Source organism: Lepeophtheirus salmonis, chromosome 3, assembly GCF_016086655.4.
Source record: "Lepeophtheirus salmonis chromosome 3, UVic_Lsal_1.4, whole genome shotgun sequence".
In the NCBI taxonomy this organism is placed as follows: domain Eukaryota; kingdom Metazoa; phylum Arthropoda; class Copepoda; order Siphonostomatoida; family Caligidae; genus Lepeophtheirus; species Lepeophtheirus salmonis.
Window position 1 is genome coordinate 43,594,089 of NC_052133.2, and position 15,455 is coordinate 43,609,543.

Below are 15,455 nucleotides of genomic sequence, written 5' to 3' on the forward strand. Positions count from 1 at the left end.
GAATCGTAAGAAGGACACACTGCCTTCTCCAGGGTTGTGGATGAAATGGTTCGTTAATCAGTGGCATTTTTTTACTGACGCCAAAACAGCAAACAACGTCCACTCTGTGCATGCACTCAATTTTTTTTGTTAAAAAACGCCCACACGTGGTACACTTTGGGATCAATCATGTTATTAAAGAAAAAAAAACAGATTTTGAGTTTGGAGGGAAAAAATTACATTTATAAAATTCTGTGTATGATTACTATAAAAAATTGCCAAATTTTTGGGAATTTGAAATGTAGACCCTATTTACTATTTTAACTTACAAAAAAACAATTAATACTACAAGAGTTTCACTGCTTACACCTAAGAAATGTATCTTATAAATGGAAGGAGGGGTCATGTAATAAATGTCATTGTCAACAAGAAGTTTTACTGTAAAAGAGACAAATATAAAAAATGAACGTTTTTTAGGAGTGAAATGGTCCATTTAGAAAATGAATATCTATAAAAAAAAAGTGGGAGGAACAGGAAGCTGATTTCTTTTATGACAGATTACTATGACAAGGTAAATCAAATTATTATAGTGTCAATCCTTATTTATTCGGTCCAGTCCAATCTTAAGATTGGTTTTTTGGACTGTAAGTCCTTGGAACTAATCCTTAACTGTCAATCCTAGGAAACTTTCATAAAATAGCAATAGTTTATTAGGCCAAATAAGATATATAACTTACATATATATTATGAGCCTTGCACATATTTTGCAATAAGTATTCATATTTTCATTACCTACTTATAATGCAATATAATATGATAGAAAGTTATTATATCCTTACATAGTTATATATATAATTTATTCCATCATATAACAGAATAATTTAAAAGGAAAAAAATACCTTTAATGACATCACAATGGTCGTTCCTTAAGGACCGTCAAGACTGGATTGGTCCTCAGTATTAATAAAGGAACACACAACACTCATTCAAATGACACATTTAACTGACTGTCATTGCCTTATGGAACCTTCACAATGAACGTTATCGTTTGTTCTTGAGTCTTTAAGTTAATTTTTGGGGGAGTATCGGACAAAGAGATCAGGTTAAACTATAAAATTATACTCTACAAAATCCAAGAACAACGATACATACAATATGGAATGTTCCATAGGTCAATGAGGCATAGTTTTACTTCACCCATTGTTCCACCAAGAATCGACGTAAAAACAATTTTACGGATGTTAGCCTCTTTAAAACCATCTGAAGCATAAATTCCTACACGTAAGAAATGTAACAAAATTGTATATATATAAAAAAAATAGCATATTAAAAAAACGGAATTCAGTCTAAAAACTGTGTCAAAATTCTCAAAATAAAATATTATTAATAGGATGTTCAAAAAAATGGAGAAGGCTTAAAAATTGTTTGAAAATTCACAGAAAAAGAGAATAATTTATAACATGTTAAAAAGAGCTGGATAAACTTTAAAAATTGTTAGGAAATTGCCAAAAAAATAAATAATTAATAGCATGTTAAAACGGACTCTATACAGCTTAAAAATTTGTCTCCTTCATAAATATTTGTTATACTTAATCATGTACCTATCTAAGTAGTAAAATATTGGTAAATTAGAACTATAAATAATATTATAATTTTTTTTAGTTATGTAAACATTTTTCAATGGATTTGAATGGGATTGTTGCACAGCACAGTACCTTAAAGCCCTTTTTGTGCAGTGCAATTTACATAGTCCTTAATATCTTAGTTTAGGGGAGAGTATAATTATAAGTTAGCGTTGAATCTCTATCAAAATAGATACGCTATTCAATAAGTAAGATAGATCAATAAATTGTATAATTTGTTTTTAATAAATCAAAACTATTTCGTGTATTTTTTCGTTTTTTTTGGATATTATAGTAAAATTAAGTGATTAGTACAAAAACGAAGATAAACAAATATATTTTTACTACAAGATTTTATCACATCAGACAGTTTACTATCATAATTAATGATCATAAAAGTATGTCTGTATATTAGAATGTATGTAGGTATAGATTGGCAAGTCATAAAAAAATCTTTATATATTATATATAATTGTTAACTTTTTTTTAATGCTTTCCATATTAACATATTATATCATCCTTATACTGCAAGTCCACGTAAAATATCAAGTCATGTCCAAGTCCATGAATATTTTTATCCAACTCTCAGATTTCATTCAAGCTCATTTCAAGCCCATAACTATAATACTGAGTCCATAGTCTTAAAACTTTTCTTGAGAGCACAATATACTAGCTTTGGAGTCCAAGTCGAATAATCAGCAACGTCTAATTATTAAATCAATTATTTATCCATAACTCTAAATTAAGAAATTTTGTTAATTAAATTTTTTGTATAATTACATTTGAAATTTTTTTAGTGAAAAGTTATTGTACGAGAAAGAAAACAATATAAAAATCTCGGAGTATTAAAATACAGAAACATTTCAGCGTATTTATTATTTATTCTAAATTACATGTTTTATTTATATTCAAGTATATATACTGTATCTATATGGAAATAACATAAATTGACATTAGGATTAATTAACATTCTACCACACTTTGGTCTGCTAAATATGCGTGTATGTATGTTTATACGCACAAATGATTATTGGATGATTCACTAAAAGAGTAGTGAAAGTAGTCATTGTAGCTTAGAGTATTTTTTTTTGTCAAGTCTTTTCGAATTTATATACCAGATAGTACAGAAAATTTTCGTCCATATAGAAAGAAAATAAACTATTTCATTTTAGTACGATGTCATTGTTAGGTCAAGCATGCCGGTCAAAGTTTGAGAAAAAGGCAAACATTATTTATTATGTCAATAAGTATGGAAATAAAACATTATACATTACTTTGAATTAAACACGGGGTATAAATAAGAATTGCAACACCTATCATGCTATACTTCAAAGAAGACTTAGGGTCGACAATTTTGCTGTAAGGGACTCAGTAGGGTTTGGACTCCACTTGTCACAAGAATAACGGGTTTGTCACAGAAGTTGAAAAATAAATTAAAAGAATATGTATTCTTATTTTTAGCATGGCCGGGCAATCTTCAACGCTTCTATTTATGTTCAGGAGTCCGATATATTTGTAATAAGGGTGTACCAATGCATCGTAATCGGCAAGAATGGTCTTTTTGAAGCATCAGAATACTGTTGGTTCTACCGATACTTATTCATAATTATTTATACAGATAATATTACAAAAATGAGCCCATTTTTTGAGACAAAATTATGGTTATAAATCAATAAAATATCTAGAAAGAACGTAGTTCAAACAAATTCGAAAAAAGAAAAGAAGATAATTATAATAGTTTGTACAGGAAATATATTTGAAAGTAACCATTTAGAAATAACCACTATGTTAGTACCCCATACATTTGAAATGTATCATGAGTCGTTCAAAAAGTATGTAACAGTAGAAGTTGGTTTGAGCGGTTTACTCTGAATCTATTAAATAACCTTTTTACTTAATTTTTCTTATTTTGTAAGTTTGTTGAATAATATTGTTTATAACAGAACTGAAGTCGAGTTCTTATTTTCGAAGTCAAATTCGATTCAAAACTTGGTTCATTTAAAAAAGATATGAGTCCAATCTCAAGCACTGCTTTCTACATAATTCAAGTCCTAGGGAAAACATATAAAACTCCGTTATTAACTGGAGACAGTTCAAGACCATTTGATCTCATGTGAGCCGAACCAGTAAAATAATAGAAAATAGCCTATTGTCAGTGTCGCAAGTATATTATTTTTTTATCAGTGAGGCACTTGAAATTAGATCAAAAGCCGAGGGGAAAGATGCTCACTTTAAATATGGAAAAAAGGATGGGCGTCAAAATCCCTCATATGAGCGAACCACAGCTTAATTAACACCTGAATCTAGAGAGTAACTTACTTTTTAAATTACAAATTTATTAACAATTATGATTTAATTTTTTTTGTATTTTTTCATATTTGTAATTAATAAAAAGTTATTCATTAAAAAAAGCAAATAATTTTGTTTTTTGTGTATGAAATTATTTTAATCATAATAAGGAATTGGAATTATTCATTAAAATCGTATCAAAATCGGTTGTAATTTTTTGTAACGGTATATCCCTAATTTGTAAGCAAAAATAAGGAGAACAGTTTATCAAATCTATTAAAAGTATCAATAAAATACTTTTTATAGTCGCATCATGGAGCAAAAATGTTTAGTAAAGTGAAAAAATTGTGAAAATCTGAATTAAATTTCCAGAAAAAAAAGATCAAAAAATACATCATTCTCTCTTATTGGTCTATAAGGTGACATAAGAAAACAATTCTTATGATATTTTTTATTCGGTAGAAAAATACAAATGAAAGGTATAAAAAATTTATATTTTAGAAAAATATAACTTAGCAATATTATTATTAAATTAAATAAACTATTATGTTGGATTTTTTTATATTATGAAATAAATCAATAATATCTTAACAATATTAATTCATGATATGGAAATATACTAGCACAAACAGGGTATTTTAAAGGTATTCAATTAAAAATTAAAAAAGATTTTATTGATATTTAGTTTGTTGATGTTAAAATTCTAAACTAAAACGATCTACTATAAACTTTAAGTAAAAAGGTAAATTTTTATTGTAAAATCTCCTTCTATACAATTTTGTTTTGTGGTTTTCTATCCATTTCATATAAATAAAATCAAACTTATACCCCTTTTTGACACTCTTAAGAATGCTACCTATCGATGCTACGACCATGTAAACCATTTGAACTTGTGATTTATTTATTGGCATTACGATTGCTAACTTTCAATGTTCATTCTTCAACCATAATAAAAATACACGCTAAGATTAACTCGCTAATCCTCTTCTACCTTCATTTACCTAATTACTTTTTTTAATTTGTATTTAATTAAATTATAACAAGCATAACAATGATAGTCTGGAGTATAAGAGATAAATAACAGATGGATTGATTGACTTATTTGACTAACTTCCAAATGATTTTAGACCTTTTTCTTTTTCTTTTTGGAGGAAACGTTGTGTGATGTAATAAATGTTACGACGTGCTAAAAAAATGATATTTTGCATAGGTTAAATTCTTAGCACTTGACAACTCTTCCTCACTGGCCATGATCAAAACTCGAAAAAAAACTTAAAAAAAAACTACCCTATCATAGAGCAGAATGTATAACTATACATATTTAATGCTTAGAATGTACATACAATTTGACTTATTAATAGATGTAATCTCATTTAATTATGTTTAAACATGGATACAAATAATTGGTGGCTTCATTTTGCATTCGGATAACTATCTTTCATACTCATACATGCGTAGAATGGGCCTTTTTATTTCCGCAAGAGGCTTTTCAAATCATTTTGTTAATTGTGCTTTAAGTATAAAATCCGCTATATTGTACCATTATCCTTTTATTGTGTATTAAAAATAATATGCATAGAGTTTTTTTATTGTAGTAAATACAGTGGAAATAAGATAAATTATTTAAAAATGGACGGTTTTAATAATGTGTATCTCACGTTGTTTACTCTTTTCAGATTTTGCACTAAAAAAGCTTTTAAGACAGTTTTGTGATTGTTTAGTTCTCTTTTGTTTCAGCTAGCTTCAAAGATGGACACCATCAAACTGGAAAATACGCCATATTTTACAGTTTTTCTTCGAACAAAAGCAAAAAAGCAAGCCAGGCGGCAAAAAATCTGAATTTTCTTAATGATCCTAATATTGTAACAGTCAATCAGCTGGTATTTTGGTTTCATCACTTACGTTCTGGTAATTTGGATGTCAAAGATGTACCACGCTCTGGAAGGTTAAATGTCAAAAATTTGGATATAATTATGGAAATCATCGAGTCCAACCGTCACGTAAGCACTGTTTTGATTGCCAAAGAGATAAACATTACTAAATAAAAAAGTTAAAAATATAATAAAGCATCCATTTATAACTAATAGATTTCTTTTTACTTAACCTCTTATTTCCAATATAATATAATATTATTGTGGTTCATGTGCTGATAAAAACGACTAGGATATTTATTTTAAAAACAGAGACCGATAAATACTTTAATTAGAAAATAAAGGTTGTTCAGAGTTCCAAGTTACGTACCTTAAGGCTATATTTCATTCTGATCAGACCAAATTCCTGGGCTCTGGAGGGCAAGTTTCTTTTTTCGCTAATAAGATGATAAAAATATCGATTCCTTGTCCCTCAAAGTTTTTTTAAGTTATGGGTTGTCGATTCGAACATGCACCAAAAAAATTAAAAAACCAAAAAAACGAATTATTGTACAAAAGAAAAATGGAGAACTTATATTGAATACGAATTGAAAAAGGAAATTAGGAAGAGGATTGGCAAGTTAGTCTTATATATATTTCTTCATTATGGTGAAAAGAGGAACATATTTATAATTATTATGTTGTCTGTCGACAATTTTTACTAAATTCTGGAGTTATTGAAAGCATTAACAAAATAACTCGAAATGAAATATATAACACTGGTGCGTCCTAGTAATTAATAACATCAAACTAATCTAAAGTGTCACTCTTAGTCAGATTCTTTTAATTTATACAGCATATACATGGATAATATAAACATCCAGAATATAGGGAATTAAGAAACGTCATGGTATGATTAATAAACATAAGGAAATAGCAAGGTTCTTAGACCTATTTATTTATGTAGTAATTTAATTAAAAGTAATTTGTATTTCCTTCTCTTTTTTAAATAAGTATATCTTGTTCATTATTGATCACATCAGATCACACGATAAAGTGTTGTGAAGGTGTGATTATAGACTACAAATGTTATTTTGGCAGAATTGCCCTTCGTCACTTCAGCCGTGAATTATCGTGCGTCGAGTATGGAGGTATCAAAGGAAGGAATTCCCCATATTTTATATTTTTACTATCAGAAAGAGAAAAACGCATCAAAAGCGAAAAAAAAAAAAAAAAATAAACAGGGATGATACAGAGAAGAAGAAAAGAGATGGAAACAAAGAGAGAGAAAGAGAAAAAGGATTTGCTCCGGGGACTCCCTTGAATTTCCGTTTTTTGGAAACCCTTACTCACTACGGGTATGCAACGAGTCCTTTTGTGTCCATGAAGCTTGAAATAATTTAATTATACAGTTTGAGACAAGAGGCTTAATGTTAAAACAAATTTTATAATATATATATTCTTTTTCTCTCTCTTTGTTTCTATATCATTTCTTTTTCTCTCTCTTGTAGTTGGGGCATACGAATATTTATGGACTTTTGCGATGAAATCAATTCAAAAATGAGTTATATCCTTCAAATATTGTCGTGGCCTTATCTCAAATTGACAACGATATAGAGCGTTTTGGAGAGGCTCATTTTTTTTCAATCAAAGTCATATTTTCAGCTATCTAATGAGATACTTTTAAACTTTTTGAATCTATTCATCTCAAAGCTATGTACCTCTGAATAATAAGTATAAATTTCCATTTTAAACAAAGGTAATTCAAGTTCAAATTATGATGCAGACATTTTAAAATGGTTTTAGAAATTTTGAACATTCGGCTTTAAAATATATATTTATCCTTATCTTCAACACTGAGGGCTTTAAACAGCTTTGAACCTTAAAAATAGCCAAAAATAACAAAAAATGTATTGCCTTTTTCTAAAGGCCACGAGCCTATGAGAGAAAAAATAAGACCATGTTTGGAATCAAGATATCAAACTGTACTAAGTTCAGCATATGCTGTTCTTGTAGATTAAAAAGTGTATTTTTGTTGGATAAGTTGTAATGTTATAAAAATCATAATTGAGATATCTTATAAGTATGTTCGAAATTACCCATCGGCCATCAAGTATGATTTATGAATAAGGGTTTGTTTATGTCCGAAAGGAAACAGAGGAACCAGATAGTTGAAGTTGTATTTTCGGGCGCGCTTACGCAAAACACGATTCCCACAACCCTACTTATACTAATAGAGAAAAACTTTGTATTCTAGTCTATGCTTGTGCCGTATACAATTTTTTCTTCTTGTTACAGAACTGACCTCGTTAACACGTGGCATACAAAGTGGCCCACTGGTGGGTCAATAGGGTATCAAATACAGTGCGGGTGACCCACCGGTGGGTCATTTCAATAATTTTAAGTAGAATCTACAAACATTGTATAAACAGGTGGATTTAAAAAAAAAATTACATGGCGAAATACCCACCGAGGGACATCTTATTTTATTCGAGCAATAGCGAATACTTTCCTCAGACGCACACCATACAACCTCTCAGGTTACGAGTACTGACATGGTGGAACCTGTAAACTCACGCTACACAGTAGATACGTACCTAATGCCCCTGGCACGCAACGTTTCAGATACAAGGGTAAATTCATTGAGGTTGTAAATGTAGAGTTTTGTAATACTGCTCAAGTATACTCGACTCCCCTAGCCGACAGAAAAAGAATGGATAACACCACTACCTTGAACAAACGTTGACCATGTTGTCTTTGCTCATCCAATTTGTTTTAAACCATAGATAAAAATGTATATTTCTGTCTCTATAGTTATTAACCATAGAAATAAAATACATTGAGTGACGATACTGAGCAATAGAAAGGCACATTCTTTGACACCGTGACGGCAGAGAAGAGAAAATTGATAGTTGACCAAAACATTCGAAAACAAAGTATGGTATGTTCCCAATGCTCTTGTTTTTGCATTTTTTTGTATAAAACAGTTATCCATAATAAACCTTTTTTTAAAAAATCAATTGAAAGATAAACAAAAAACGTACCGAGAGTTAGAATAACTTAATTATAAGACAGTAGTCCTATTTTGTATACATTGCACTTGCAAGTATCTGTAGTATTGCTCAGACTGTATAAAAGTTGAGAACCACAGGTTTTGGAGGATATAAATATTTTTATGGGAGAATGAATTTGAGGAATGGGGAGGAAATTCATTAAATAAGTACTTGATTAAAAGAGCTTTATTTTAACCTCTTTCTCATAAAATAAACAAATTACATGATAGCATTAAATATTTGAAAAACATATATTCATACGTACAATGATCCCTCTGAATAATGTCATTGTTTTTAAGCTAAAGAATAAGATTCAAAGTTGATTTATTTATTTTTAAATATTCCTACCTTAATGTTATCTCTTCTTTTTCTTAATAGTATAATTATAAATATCTAAATTATTTATTAGAATAGAGAATAGTAATATGGCAAGTAAAAAGATTCAATGCCAAAATAAGGATGTATGTAATTTAAAAAATATATATATCCAATGAGCCTCGCATGAGGTTAATTGAATGCAAGAGTAGGAAGTAATGAGACGCATCTCTTACTATGACGATGATGATGGCATTGATAATACTTGTGTAAACTTCATTTTAAGGATAATTAACGCTTGAATGTATTAGCTATTCACACAAAAATTCAATATATATAGTACATTGAAATAATATATTGTAGATAGACACAAACTTTTTGTATAGCTTGCGTATGCAAAATATGCATAAAAAATCCTTTGATATTTGACAATCAAAATAGTAAAATGTAGTATTGTCTTGGCCCTTATTTTGGATTGAAGACTGACATCCCTTCTAGTAGATTATCAGTCCAGTACAGTTCAGTTCTGTGTATAAGTCCTAAAACTTATAGCGTTCAGTCCTTGATTCTGTCAATCAGCTTTATTTCTTCTTTTTTAAATTAGTTGTAATACTGACAGTCTGAAGGATCGGTCCCAAAGACTGATAGGTCCAGTCATAATGCTGCACTGGGCGCAACATTAGTAAAATGTTTGCAAAATTTATTTTATATTCTTAATTTACAGACAAAACAACTTCGTTTTTAAAAGTTTGATGCAAATCTGACGAAAAATAAGTGATCTGAGAAGAAAAAGACATTAAATCCTTGATTTTCCTTACGCCCAATCAGGTCATATGTTCATTGTAAAGATTTATTTTTTAATGTTCTTGTAATTGGAGTTTAAATATAAGTATAAGTGAACATTATGGTATTATAATTACTACGTCTGACATAGGAATCTTCTTTGAAGTCGATATACATAAAGTAAATTTCCTTCTCTAGGAAGGTCCGAGACGTGAACATAAGCACGTTAAGTTCAAGAGAATAATTTATCCCAAACGCGTTGTCCATTGAGTTACGTCGTTCCATTTATTGACAAGATTGTTGCATTGGATGTCGCTCAGTGATGACGACATGCTAAAAAAGTTGGATGAGGAACTGAGAGGATTCAAGGAAAGGCTTTCATTAACAAGAGGTGGACCGAATATCATGAGGATTTCCCTCATAGAAAAATTATCTTGTTTAGACTCAGGGTTGAAGTTTAGATCAAAATAGAGGCCATTTAGAATATATATGGTTTTTATTATATGAAGTTTATTGTCTATTTATTTACATTATTTTTCGCCATTTTAAAATAATGAGTATCGGCTCTCAAACTGGACATTTATTATTACGCACCATTCACTAAATTTAAAATTAATTTTCTACAAAAACAAAAAATTGATTAATTTCATTTGTAAAACAAAATGTAAGTTTTATTGAGGCATTTGATAGCTTTAAATAATGTAGCATACTTACCCATCATTGCTTTGGTGTACGATATATTACAAATCAAACATTAATCAAAATGCTAATTTCTTCATATTTAAGATCTTAAAACTCAGAGTTGAAATAGATAATATTATTAAGAAGGCCTTTCGAAACAAGGGGATTCATACAAAGATCTTTCGAAACACGTTAGCCTTCTTTCATGGTAAAACTTTACACACTTTATCTTCTCCCAATCTTAATGTAAAAATCTAGAATTCTTCATAAAACTATTTGATTGCAACCCTGGAAAATGTACACGTTAGGTATATGTCGATTCTTCCTTCATTGGGAGATATTGACAAGTATCCAAGCAGAATCAAAATACTTTGTCTCATCACTAAGTATCATAGACGTCCACCGAATTTTGAACAAAAAAGAAACCAATCTCTCCCACCCTGAATACTAAACAAAGGCTAACTTTTTCACAAAACAAGACTCTCTGATCACAACACCATCTACCTTCCAAAACAAAATATAAACATTTTCAAGCATAGTTTCTATTGAGATCAGCTAGTCTCTAACTATTTACCTTTATACTTTTGTCAAGGAAGTGAGTTTTACCAAAAACGATTTTTATTAAATTCTTTTTTTGAGTGACATATTTATAAATATACTCATTTTAGAATTGTTTTTTTGCACTGAAACTTTAATTTTAAGAATCTTATCTTAAATGTATTACTTTTACTAAGAACAATAATTATTATATTATAGGTATAATAAAATTGACCGTTATAGGCTTCGACTATCCCCACTATTTGAAAGAAAAAAATAAAAAAATCATTTCTATGATGGCTTACTATCAATAATACGACATATTCAGCTTGAGTTAACTCAGGTGTACCCGAAAATTTATCACAGAATGGCCCATGTATATTGTAACTAATGCCGGATTTATCTAGAGCAGAGCACAAGACTAAGATAAATGTACTAGGCTCTGTTCTATGTATTTTTTTTAACTGAAACTTTTTTTAAAGATTTTTTTAATTATAGCTTTATAAATATATAGGAGTCGTACCCACCCTTCTCTAAAATAAATTAACGTAAGTCATTGACGAATTTTTATTTCATAATATTGAAGATAAACAAAATCCAAAGTGTTACTTTGGATTTTTTTCATGAACACACTCACACGTAACTAGTCAATACAATAAAACTTATATCAATGAATATGACGAGTTCTCTCATCAATAAAACAATAATAATAACAAGAGTTTGAGAACACATAATCTATTGTTTTGGGATGACTGATGAGTACTTTACTCCTTAAGGCACTTCCTTATAAAAAAAAAGAAAATTCATTCTAATATAGCAGTATATCTGAATCTTGACGTACATACATCAATTATAATATAAAACATATGAGACCAATAACAAAGACAAACGGAAACTGTGATCTTCTTATGCATGCACACGCCTGCAATATTTCATTAATACAACTGCATTGTCATTTCTTGGATGAATAATATGTTTGTGATATACATCATGGAGCACCATATACGTGAAACCGGTTGTTATATTTTTAGACAGGCAGAAAGAAAAAGTTTCCTTTGTTAATAGTATAGATATAAAACCTTTTTTTAGAAATGTAAGTGCCCTTATTCAAAGAATTACATTCATGAGAGCCTCAATCAAGAGCGTGGTCTATGGAAAATATCCCTAAAACCAGACTTTATTGTATTTACCTATGAATAGCCTAAATCAGAGTATTTAAAAAAAGAGTATTGGATGGCTGCTATATTTATATCGTTCTAATCAATACCAATATATTGTTTGTAATATTTAATTATATATTTTGGTAGTATAACTATGTAATTGCATATGTTGTGACATCTTGTATATTTATGAGGTATCAATAATAAGAAGAGAAATTATCTAATAACTTTTTTTCTTCCTCGTTTCTCATACTTGTTCAGACAAAATGTGTAAGTGGTGTACTTAGCTAAATGAAATTTAGTGTATAAAACACCTGATGATGACATTGTCATCTGGAAAAATATACATATTGAGTATATAAATAATATTACAAATTAATAATAGATATAGTAAAAAGAAAGATTGTTTATACTTCAATAACTTTCCATTGAGAGATTTAAAAGGGATTTGAATCCGATTCTAATTACTTGATTTAAACAAATTGCATGATTTAACATACTTAAATAACATCAGACTTTGATGACACCAAATTTAACTCTCTATAACTCTCATCTCCGGAATTATTTGCGTTCAAAGAATTGTGTAAATTGAAATTTTTTAAAAGGAATTGTAAAATTGTTTTTTCTGAAAAATAAATTGAAGTATTTTTTTAGTTTTCTCCAGTTATTTAAAAACGCAATAACCATTTAAAAGTTATTAAAAGATGGGTTAGAAGTCCTCCTTATCAAAAAAGTATATATAAAGAGTGTACCAGTTTAAAAGTACATTGAGTTCATATATCTTAAGATTGCTGTGTTTAGACCTCCAGGAAGAGGAGTCCTTTTTGATCTGCGTTTATAAATTATCGTGAGAGTCTTTGTAATTATAGCCCCCACTTTAAAGCCATTTTCTCCTCTTATTGTAGGAACAATGAGTCAATCTGACGCCTTGAGACTTATTTCAAACCTATTGATAATGATTATTTTCCAATATAGATAATGGAGGTCTCACTTAATTACATAAATAAAATAAATGGAACGGAGATTCTACTGCTTCTCTACAGAAAAAAACATCCACGGTCCGTTTTATTTGACTTGCTGGTTTATATCGAGGATATTGTCATCCTGAACAGAAACCAATTCTGTGACCACGCAGTCAAGGAGTTTGATTTTATTAGTCTTGTGTTGATTTTCTTCCATATTAAGGAAGAACCTTAATATGGAATAATCAAAATTGAAGTAATTAACTGATTTCCATAAATCGCACTTATTTTATAATCAAGAGCTAAATTGCAATCAGTTTATTTTTTTAAATACGTTGGATGTAATACACATATACCATCATTTTTCCAGTGTTTGAAACATTTTTTATAGGCACTTTTTAGCATGGTCTTTAGCTCCTTCCACAAATTTTGTGTTATGGATTCAATAGACTCAAAACGGGTTCCACAGAGTTGCAATTGAAGTTCAGGGAACAAAAAAAAGTCACATAAAGCTAAAATAGGTGAATATGGTGGCTGATCGATGGTATTTATTGGGTGTTTGGGGTTGAATTCGCTCACAATTTTGGCTTTGTGCATCTTATGCCCCAATTTTCAGTCAGAATGGTACGATCTGATTTGTGAGAGATGTTAAAGCAATGTGATAACTCCATTAAGCTAGTATGACGATCTTTCAACACAATTTCCTTCACGGTACCGATGTTCAGTTCGGTGTAGAGTGCCTCATATGCTGGGGTGTTTGATAAAACTGATTCACATAAATCTTTTTCAAATATTTTTAACGTCTCAGCACATGAAATTTTGTTCGTAAAAGAAAATTAAGGCAAACCTTTTTTTCAATAATTTTGTTCATTGTATAACTCGTGAAGCACTCGTGAGGTAGACTGACTTATCCAGCTGTTCCAAACAAACCGATATAGAAATCGAGCTCAAACTTGGCATCATAATGACAGACAGTGCTGCCGACCTAGAAAAAAAATGTTTGTAAATTCCTTTGGCGTAGGCAATTTAAGCTAACTTTACTTTTTTGGCAGAATGAAGTATCTTAAAACATTTTTTGATAATATTAGATTTTGGACGACAAATGAACGTTCCTCACTACTCCAATGCATGATAGCAACTGAGAATATTTCCAAGAATACTTTCGAATCTTGCCTTTAGAATGGAACCACGCCCACCTCGCTACTACTTCTACAGCCTGATTTTCATGCAATATAAAAAAGGTAGTTATATTTTGGCACAAAGCAATATTACATATAATAAAATTTTAAATTCTCTCAATAGCCCAGAGCAATACTCTCGCTAGTATTTGAAGAAATATTTTGAAATTATAATGATGTATGTTTTATATTCTAGCAACAGTTTATTTATTTTTTTTTTTTTTTGTAACCAGGAATATGAACAGTTTACGGACTGACTATGGTAAAACTTTGTAGCAAAAAAAAATCAGCACATATATATGTTAACAGGGGTTTAAAGATGTAAGTATGTATTCGACATCCCTATCATCATCTTTGTAAAAACATAAAAAGTTATAAACGTAAATATATTTTTATAAAAATTTCTATAAATACTCGATTCTGGAAAAAATAATAATAATAAAAAATTATCATCTCATATTTCAAGCTTTCTTATTATTCTTTTAAAACAATGAAGAGACTGACTTCATAGTACCTCGTACCCTGTCCAAGATTCCTACTTGGATAACTCAACTTTTTTTTAGCTCACTTGGCTATAGGTATACATACATATGTCTGTGAATACTTGTATTTGTATATTTTCTTAAGAACAAATACTTTTCTTACTTCCCCACAGAAAACAAGAAATTTATTACAAAAGAATTTTTTTTAATACAGGGTGGAGATTTAAAATCCGGAATGAGATTATACTTAAATATGTTCATAACCCTAAGGTCTATGTTTATAAAAGTCTCCTTATCAGATTCAGCTGACAAAATTGTATTGAAAAAAATTCTTAAGATGTCCTCCGAATACGAACATTATTGTAAGTCTCCGGCCAGGCACATGTCCAAGGAGTTTATTGAGTTTCTGAAGGTAACCATATTAACTGTGCACGATGTTGCCAAGGCTTTTAAGGAGTATGAGGGATTGGGAACCCCTTGAACGACCAGTCATGTTCGTTCTGAGAGCAAAAAAACGCAATCCAGCCTTACTAAAGCAAAGGGAAATGTGGCCTCCCAGCAACA

At 29.7% G+C, this 15,455-nt stretch overlaps 1 long non-coding RNA gene across 1 annotated transcript; it reads right to left on the reverse strand.

Moving 5' to 3' along the window:
• Window positions 1–11,662: 11,662 nt before the first annotated feature.
• LOC139905013 (uncharacterized) lies at window positions 11,663–14,402 on the reverse strand. Its single transcript, XR_011779436.1, has 2 exons — window positions 14,273–14,402; window positions 11,663–14,216 (listed from the first exon to the last, which is right to left on the reverse strand). It is a non-coding gene; the product is annotated as an uncharacterized lncRNA (long non-coding RNA).
• Between the last annotated feature and the right edge of the window lie 1,053 nt (window positions 14,403–15,455).